Raw genomic sequence first — 9,903 nt, forward strand, 5'->3', positions numbered from 1 at the left:
ATCTGGCCGAACTTAAGTTTCACGTAATATCCTGAATGCCCTGGGAAAACAATAACAATTCGGTCCTTCAAACTTCTGTAGTGAGGCAGATGCCTGTATTGGATTCCTTCAAGAGCACAGACAAGTTGGGAGATGAAATGCTCCCAAAGAAAACAAGAGCATCCTCGAGAAGAGGAAATGAACATTGAGCCATCTGTAAATTACACTGAACAAAGCTCTGACCTGTGATTGCTGAGCTGTGAATCAGCTGGGGTACTCGCTGTCAGCATAGATAGAGAAGGGTGGGGAGCTGGATTTTCTAGTTCTTTGGGAATTCCAGCTATCATTTCAAAGCTAAGGAGAGTGAGTGGTCCTTTTGCTAAAGAGTAGCTTAAAACACAACCCCCTCAGAATTTAATAAAAGGCATGAGAAAGCCAGCTCTCTTTGTGCCAGCAAGCACAGCTACCGCCACACATCTTTACTCCTACAGGAGAAAACTAGGGAATTCTAAAAGAGTTGTCAGCTATGTAGAAGTTGTCATTCACTTGAAGACTTTTCCTTCCCCAGTGTGTGAAAGAGTGAGACTATTTCTTCTTTCCCTATGACAGGTAATGACGGAAGAAAGAAGAGAAGCCAGGGCAGAGGGAGGGGGTACAAGCAAGCAACGGACACTGGCGCCAGCATCTTCAGTATCTTCAACACTGCTTGTTGAGACAAGCGTCTGTCTTTCCTTGGAGTCAAAAATACACCATTGGAGATATCTGAGTGAAAGAAATCTTTCACCTCTTTATCTATGAGAGTTTCCTGGTAAAAGAAAAGCAGAGGACCCACAAAGACTGTGGGGCAGAAGGGCCTCAGGTTGGGCTGTACAGCTAGATCCTCATAGGGCCTCCTGAAAAACTTACCTAGGCACTGTTCTTCAGATACCTGCCACAGATGGGGCTCACCATACAGCATAGACCACAGCATCAGTGACCCAGCAGCAGATTCCAGACTCCCCTCGAACCTTCCTTCAGGCCACACCACACTGAAAGAAACTAGAAAGGTGAACTTCAATAGAAGCAGGATGAGAAAGTCAGGAGAATCTAAGAGGAGATACACAGTTCCCTACCACAAGGCCACTGGTAAAACACAGTGAGAGGAGGAGAAGCATGAAAATGGACAAGAGACAAGGTGCAAGCTGGAAACTGATTCTCACTAGCCTTGAGCTTGGGTCTTTCAATCATGTTTACCTAGTTCCTTTGTTCATTAGTTAGTTTAGTTATTTATTTGTGTGTGTGTGTGTGTGTGTGTGTGTGTGTGTGTGTGTGTGTGTGTGTGTGTTTACACGCCCATGCCACAATTGCCATATCATGTGGAAGTCAAAAGACAACTCGACAGCCAGTTCTCCTCTTCCTCTATGTGACTTTTACCTGCTAAGCTATCTCACCTGTCCAAGCTTTTCCAACCCAGAAAGTATTTAGAATGCCTCAGGAGTTTCTCATAATGGTATAAAAAGATGAAAAAAAATTTAGTAATTGCACATCAAATCATGTCTGCAAGCAATGGTAAGGAATAAAAGACTTGATGGTAGCATTCCACTGACTTCTGACTTCTGACTCCTCACAAAACTGGCTACCTAACAAATACAAGTGACTGTGAGAGACAGAAATGAAAGGGAAATTATTTAAAGGTTCCTGGGCATATAGAGTAATACCAGTAAGGCTGGTGGTTGGGTTAGGAAGGTGATCAGGAACACATTGAGGTTTTACAGCAGAGATTGAAATCCCCCCCTGGACCTATTCTGGGGAAATCCTGACCCCTAACCAAATGGCAGGTGCCAGCGTTCTTTTCATCAGTATTTCTAGCCTTGGACATCAAGCCTTGGACCCTAAGGCAATCAGAATCTTCACTGAACTAACAAGAGGGATTCTCCATTGCCCAAGATCTGAATTCAAAGCCTGTGGTAGATGTGTCTGGCTGGCTCAGTTTGTCATGTCCCTAAGGCCATAGGGCAAAGCAAGTGTCTGTCCTGTGTTGCTTCTTTTCTAGAAGGAAGGTCTTCCCCTCAGGCTTCAGAAGGAGGGTTGCTGTCAGCTACACAGCACTTTGTGAAAAACAAGGAGTATTCGTGTCTCTGTTGGCAAAGACAGTAGGCGCTATCACATCCACTCAGTTCGAAGACTTCATTTTTTGCCAGTGGTTACAGACCACTGCCTAGGCTCAAAGGACAATGCATCCCTGGAGTAGTCTTCATGTCCCTCTCTGCTGGGATCTCATGCTGGGTGCACACTGAACAGTGTATGCAGCAGCCCTGCTTATATGGTGAGCATGATGCAGCTGAGATAACAAATGGATGACAGAGGAATGCCTCGGGCTTTGAGGGAAATCCAGTAGTCGCATAATGAGCATGAGGCTTGATGAGGACCAGTGGAGACGTGCTATTATGAAGCCACTACCAGGAGCCTGGACTGGTGCCACATGCTTATAATCCTGCACTTAGAAAGTGGAGGGGGAGTACATAAACTTGGGCCCAGCTTGGGCTCTCTGACAGGAGAAAGGCAGGGACAAAAGTTGAACTGACTCCTCATCGAGAGGTAGGTACACCCAGGAATCGTGTGTGGAATTTGGCTTCCCATGAATTATTGCATCTATGGTGCCAAGAGAGTGTGGGTACATCTGACACAGAGGTAATGGATCCTTCATGTGGGCCAAAAATGGAATCACTGAGTACCCAATTTCAGACATCCTCGTAGAATGTTCATTGGATATGGAGTGCTCCCAGGGAAGGATGTAGCCAGGTAGAGGATAGGGCCATCTTTGGTCAGTATCTTTTGTAGAGCAGAAATGGGTGTCTTGGTTTGGTCCTGCCATGTCCATTCACTGCCAAGACTTCTTTGATGTCCCCTCCTGCTCCCTTCTTCTCGCTGTCTGCTTCAAATGCTGTCGTTTCTTGGCTTTGGTTCAAACACACCTGGTCCATTCCCTCCTTCGAGCCCTTGCTGTTCTCTGCCTAAAACAGAAAACCTGCTGCCTGATTTCTTTCACATCTTATTTATTGTGTTGGGTTTCTGTTACCGTGGAAAGAAACCTGAAATAGATCAACACAAGGTTTGTTTTGCCCTTCGCTTTCTGGGGTTCGGGTTTATGGTCAGTTGGTTCTACGGTGGCTCTAAGCCTGTAATAATGCAGAACATGGGGGCAGGGATGCATGTAGAACAGAGTTGCTAACTCTGTGGCAGAGGTGAAGCAGAGAGAGACAGCTTGCTTTCTTGACAAAGTCATCCTCACAAGCCTATCAGGTTATCCTCAGGTTGATCCATCACAAGGGCAGAGCCCTCACCGTGGAATCACCTCCCAAAGGCCCTATCTCTGAAGAAGATAGCATTAGAGACCAAATTCTCATATGTCTGTGGAAAGTCATTTAAGACCCATGCCACAACGCCAATTGTCTCAATGATCTTTCATATTTACAGCCACAACTTCACTCTCTTCTATACTACTTTTATTTCCTTTCTTCCCCCCTCGCTCCCCCCCATCCCTTTTTCATCTTCTGGCATCCTACAAAATTTACCAATTCATTATGTGTATTGTTTGGTCTCTGTCTGGTCCTGGCTAGAAGCTAAGTTTCCTAAGACTGAGGATCAGTGTCTTCTTTGTTTACTGATACATCTCAGGCACCATGAGATGCCTAAAGGCATGATAATTCTCAGATGTGATGAACATATTTTAAGCAAAAGTTTTATAACTCAGTGGAATATTTTGATTTTCCATTTGGAAATTATCTTTTCTAAGGAAGAAACTACTTTTAAGATCAGAGACTTCAGAGAATGAATTTATTTAATTCACTTAATGCACAAACCACCAAATTGTCCAAATACGGCTCTCAGTTGACGTAAGAGCGTCTCTCCTGCTGTAACCATTATCTCAGTCCTGCTAGAAACATAAAGGGAAGCGGGACTGCAAATAGAGAACTAATTAATCAATGCTCTAACTTCTCCAAAAATCAAAGGAAATTTATATCAACTGTCTTTGTTATTCACCTAACATTATCCTCTGGGATATGAATATTATATCCTGTGAGTTCCTGTCTTCTGTTGGCACTGTGTGTCCACACAAGTGTGAATGCTTTCTATGGGCTTTCTGCGTCCACACAGGTGAGGATGGACTGCCCAGGAAAAGACTTTCTTGGCACTTACCATGCATTAATTCACTTTGGACCCTTTATGCTCTGGAATGCTATTCATATTAAAAATGGCAAAAGGCTACTTTGCCACAAAAAAAAAAAAAAAAAAAGCAGTGTTTTGCAGCCTTCTTCATAATACATTAAGATAAGGATTCGTTTTGTTATGTGTACGCTGGGGCAAGCGTGCAGATTGGAGCCTTGGCAAGGCTGCTCTGGTTGGCAAGCCCTGCTATGCAGCCCTGGGCAGCCCTCAGGCTGGCTGCCCTTCAACAGAGAAGCTCTGCTGGGTCAGATGATGTCAGAGGCCATTAATTCCTACCAACTAGTGGCTGGAACGAATCCTTTGGTGACAAACATGGCCCAGAGCCTCAACTGGTTCTCATCCCCCAAAGTCTTACAAATATCTTTGCCTATAAAATATATGGTCCATACTTTAGACTTCAACATAACAGCTATGTCCTGAAAATTAAACAGGAAGGCAGGGATGTGATACAGTGACAGTTGACCAGTATATACAAGGTCCTGGGTTTGATCTTCACACTGAAAACAAAACAAACAAACAAACAAAAACATTTAAAATAAACATTTGAACACTGTTCACTTTTTTCTTTGTCTGCTGAGCTCTCTTCATAAACTCTTCTTGCTCTTTATATTGCAGAGACTGAAAGCCTGTGAAATATTTCCCCCTCTGGTTCCCTAGCCAGCAACAACCAGGTTGAATTGTTAGGCTACATCAGATGGATAAATTCACATGGCTTTTGAAAGTGGTCAGGGAGAATAGATCTCTTTCTCTGGCAGCAATAGAAGGTATAGCTTGAGCCTCCTAGATGTGTCTCTGCAATGGCCTATGTCTCCCACCTTCTCACCCATCCTGGGGCCACCAAGTTCCCTGAGAGGAGTCAAGTGTCTACATGGTCCCCACTCTGGATCACAGAGACTCTCAAGCTTTTGGAAATGGCCTAGTGAAAAGTCAGGAGTAGACCTAACTTACCTTCCTTCAGCCCCCTTTTATGAAAGCTTCTGTTTGCTTCTGTTTCTGATTCTGGTTTGGTATTCCTGTCTGAACTGTGACTGAAACATGTTCTTACACAGAAGCTTCAATTTCTGTTACAAGACAATAATAGACACATAGCTTTAGCTTCCATTTCATGGGAACATACTTGATGACCAGAGTTGAAGTCTCCCAACACTTGTCCATCCTTTAAGTAGGATCTGATGGTTCACATGGTGATGCCCGCTCAAGCCTTGCACAGTCTCGTCCTCAGTCCCCACTCAGTCTAAGAAGACTGCAGGACTATAGCTTCTGACCAGGTGTTTCTTCGCCAGGGACAAGTGAAAGAATAGCAAATTTTTAATCATCTGCTTTTGCATTACAGACAAAATAAATACCCTCTCTCCCCAGCATGTGTATAACCAGAAAGGCTGAGCCTCCCAATGAAAACCAAGGACTAATTCCACCCCACCCCAAAAAAAAACAGTGAGTGAATTCAAAAGATGCAAATTGAAAATAATAACCACTACCACCTAACTACTCAAGAGAAAAGTAAGCTAGGTGTAGGATAGACCCTGCAATCTCACCACTGGAGGTTGTGTCATGAGGATCACGAGTTCACTGCCAGCCCAGAACACCGGGATGCTGTGCCTCCAAATAGAATTACTTAAATTAGAAAGAAAATATAACTAATCATGATCTCATACATTAACACAAAACAGAATTCAAACAGATTAAATATTTAAGTAGTGAAAGAAATAACCCATTAAAAATACTGGAAGCGGGCATGGGATAATGGAGAGCCCTTGCTATTCTTGCAGAGGACCAGAGTTTGGTTCTCAGCATTTACACTGTGCTACTCAGGGAGCTCCAGAAGATCTGATGCCTTTATTTGGCCTTTGAGGGCATCTGGATTCACACACACATATTTCCACACAGACACACATACACATAATTAACAATAAAACCTATCTTTTAAAAAATACTCAAGCCGGGCGGTGGTGGTGCACGCCTTTAATTCCAGCACTTGGGAGGCAGAGGCAGGTGGATTTCTGAGTTCGAGGCCAGCCTGGTCTACAGAGTGAGTGCCAGGACAGCCAGGGCTACACAGAGAAACCCTGTCTCAAAAAACCAAAAAAAAAAAAAAAAAAAAAAAAACCCAAAAAACAAAAAACAAAAACAAAAACAAAAACAAAAAAATACTCAAAGATAATCTCAGTGACTATTTTTTAAATCCTTGTTTGAGAAAATATTTTCTAAGTGTGATAGAGGAGTCAAACTCATGTTTTAAAAACATGAATTCTTCAAAATATCCTTTCAATTGAAAAGTTTTAATACTAAATTTGAAATAACAATATCTAGCACTTAGACTTAACCATTATTTACCTTGGACTACCATCATGATACTTCTCTCTAGATTTCCTATTCTACCCTTCCAAACTGAATTCAAAACATTATAAATATTTCATACCTAAACGCTTCAGTATAGATCTCCAGAAATTGGAAGGTTCTCTTGCAATGCCACCATTATATCTTTATCACAGCTAAATAAAATTGGTGACTCCATAGCACCATATGATATTTGGTGCATTTTCAGATTTCCTCTCTGAGACAAATTTAGGTTTCTGTTCTAGTTTCATTTATGTTGCTGTGATAAAGTATCCTGACAAAAGCAGTATAGCAGGGAAAGGTTTATTCCAGCATACAGTTCCTGGTTATGGTCCATCATCACAGGGAAACCACAGAAGCAGGCCCTTGGGACAGTTGGTTGCACTACATTCACAGTCAAGAACCCAGAGAAAGAGACTCACTCATGTTATTTCCTGTTGCTGTGACAATTGGCTAGCTTTCTGCTGTCTTGTATGGCTCAGAGCTTAGCCCATGGAAGGTGCTACCCTCTTTTAGAGTGACTCTTCCTTCCCCAAATGAAAAAGCAAGCCAAACCTCCATAGACATGTCCACAGGTCAATCTGATTCAGACAATTCTTCAGCTGAGACTCCCTTCTCTGATGGTTCTAGGTTGGGATGAGTTAGCAAATAAACACTAGCCAGCAAGCCCAGTGCATGTACTTGGATTGGGGTCCAGCATTACACTTGGTGTCAGTTAGTTCTCTTAGTGTCTTGATTAGGCTTACTATTGCTGGCATGAAACACCATGGTCAAAAACAACTAGAGAAGAAAGGGATTTATTTCACTCACATTTTATATAATAGGTCATCACCAAAAGCAGTGAAGGTAGGAACTCAAGCAGGGCAGGAGTCTGGAGGCAGGAGCTGATATAGAGGCCATGGAGGAGTGCTTACTAACTTGCTCATCACGGCTTGTTCAGCCTGCTTTCTTATAGACACCAGAATCACCATCCCAGGAGTAGCACCACCCACAAAGGGCTGAGCCCTCCCCCATCAATCACTAATTAAGAAAGTGTCCTATAAATCTATGAATCTTATGGAGACATTTTCTCAATTGAGGTTCTTTCTTTTCAGATAACTCTAACTTGTGTCGAGTTGGCACAAAACTAGCCAACACATGTAGAATTATAAAGATCTAGAACAGACCCCTATACTGCCATAACGTTGACTTTTCTAAGTGCAGAGTAGTCAGTGGTTCTCAACCTGTGGGTCGAGCCCCCTTTGGGATCATATCATATATCCTGCATATCAGATATTTACATTACAGTTAATAACTGTAGAAAAATGATAGTTTTGAAGTAGCAACAAAATAATTTTATGGTTGAGGATGACCACATCCTCAACTGTATTAAAGGATTGCAGCAGTAGGAATGTTGAGAACCAATGTTTTTTAAAAATTGTCACATTCTGGCCTGATTGTTGCTTCATTCTGTTATTTTGTGTGATCTAAGATTTCTCGATAATTCTTTTGAAAAGTAAAGACTTGAGGCAGGCATCCAGAGAGACCTAATGGGATGCTCTGTAAGGATGGAAGTGTTTTATATCTATCCTAGCACAGTAGCCATCGGTACATGGTCATTCGGTATTTGAAGTGTAGCCTGTGCGACTGAGGAACTGAATTTAATTTAGTTTTAATTACTTTAATTTTTAATCTTAAGTAGCTGCATGCAGCAGTGTTAATTGAATCATTCATATAATGTAAAGGGGAATATAAAATAGCAGAGGAAGGAGTCGCATTATCCCTCTTAGGAGAGAGCATGGTCCCATATTTAAAAGTCCCTGAAGACTTTTCCAGAAAACTTTTATATTTGATAAACATCTTCAGCAAATAAAAATCAGTAGCTTTCCTATATACAATAGCAAACACGCCAAGAAAAAAAAATATTTTAATCCTAATAGCTTCATAGAGAGTAGTGAAATGACTTATAGGCCTAGACAAGAAAAGAAAGATCTCTACAATACTAAACCACCAGATTGCAAGGTGGCACATGAAAGCTTTGTCTTTATAGGTACAGCGAGAGCTGCTTCAGAAATATTGTGTCCCCTGAATGTCTTGGCATCATCAACCTATAGGAACCACGCCAAAAATGTCTGTCTTAATTCTTTATTTTGTACCATTTACTCATTTTAGACTTATTTAGACATCAGTTATTTCCTCTGCTCTAAGACTTGTCACACCTGTCAGACACCTGGCATATGGGCACAGTGCAACAGTCAGTCTTTAATGGAGTGACCTCATTGGTTCCCAATGTCCTGAAGCCACTGGTCAGAACTCTAACATCCTGCAACCCATGGAAGGCAAGAGAAAGACAGTAAGACTGGTCCTGAATTGCTTCCTTCAATTTCATTCTGGCTTTTAGCTAAGGAGAAAGGCTGGCTATAAGAAAAAACTATGGAAAAAGTCAACTGCATGAAAGAAACTCTTGAGGAAATTTGTGTTCTCCAACAAGACCCAGAGGAAACACCTAGATAAAATGATGATGTCTTTCTGGAAGAGGAAGAGTTGCAATGGGTGCACTGGTGATCCTTACCAGATGTACCATGATCAAACAAGCCTTCGAGTATGGTTCAGAGATCTCACTGGTTCCCAACTATGGAATGTGCATCTTTGTGAACATGATGCCCTAGAAGAAGTGAGTATGTTTTAAACTGTAAACTGTATCAACTAACAGGCAAGCATAGAATACCACCATTGTGCTTTAACACCCAGTGCATTAAACATTTCCAGATTGGTCATGGATCAAAAAAAATTAAACCACCAAGAAAAGAGTTAAAGAAGAGAATTAGACAATGGAAAGACTGTCCATGCTTACAGACTGGATGAAGAGTGTGAAAATGAATATAGTGTGAAAGTTACCTACAGATTCAAATGTAATCTCCATCAAAACTCCAATGGCATTCTTCATAGAACTAGAAAAAAAATCTGAACTTTGTGTAGAAACATGAAAGACACCAAATACACAAAGCAATCTCAAGAAAAAATAATGCTGGAAACACAGCAGTACCTGACCTTGAACTATACTACAAAGCTATGGTGACACTTAAGGTGCCATGTGCAGTACTGTCACAAAAACAGACACATGAATCTAAGGAAAAGAATAAAAGACTTAGAAATAAACTGACAAAGTTACAGCCACAGAATTGTCAAAATCATACACTAGAAGCAAAACACCCTCTTCAACAACTGGTAGTGGGAAACCTGTATGTGTAACTGTAGAAAAATAAAACTCTCCCGTCCGCCTCTGGCCCGGATACTGGTGGCTTGAGCAGTCTCCCAGCTGATCTGCTCCCCTCTGGAAACTGAGTCCGAAGGCACCCTAGGGAGGGCACGGACCGCAAAGCAGAAGGTAGGAGAACC

General features: G+C 41.9%; 1 pseudogene; it reads left to right on the forward strand.

Annotated features, from left to right (window-relative positions):
- Window positions 1–8,463: 8,463 nt before the first annotated feature.
- LOC117720117 (large ribosomal subunit protein bL35m pseudogene) lies at window positions 8,464–9,193 on the forward strand (annotated as a pseudogene).
- The last annotated feature ends 710 nt before the right edge of the window (window positions 9,194–9,903 follow it).

This window comes from Arvicanthis niloticus, chromosome 14 (genome assembly GCF_011762505.2).
Source record: "Arvicanthis niloticus isolate mArvNil1 chromosome 14, mArvNil1.pat.X, whole genome shotgun sequence".
Taxonomy (NCBI): domain Eukaryota; kingdom Metazoa; phylum Chordata; class Mammalia; order Rodentia; family Muridae; genus Arvicanthis; species Arvicanthis niloticus.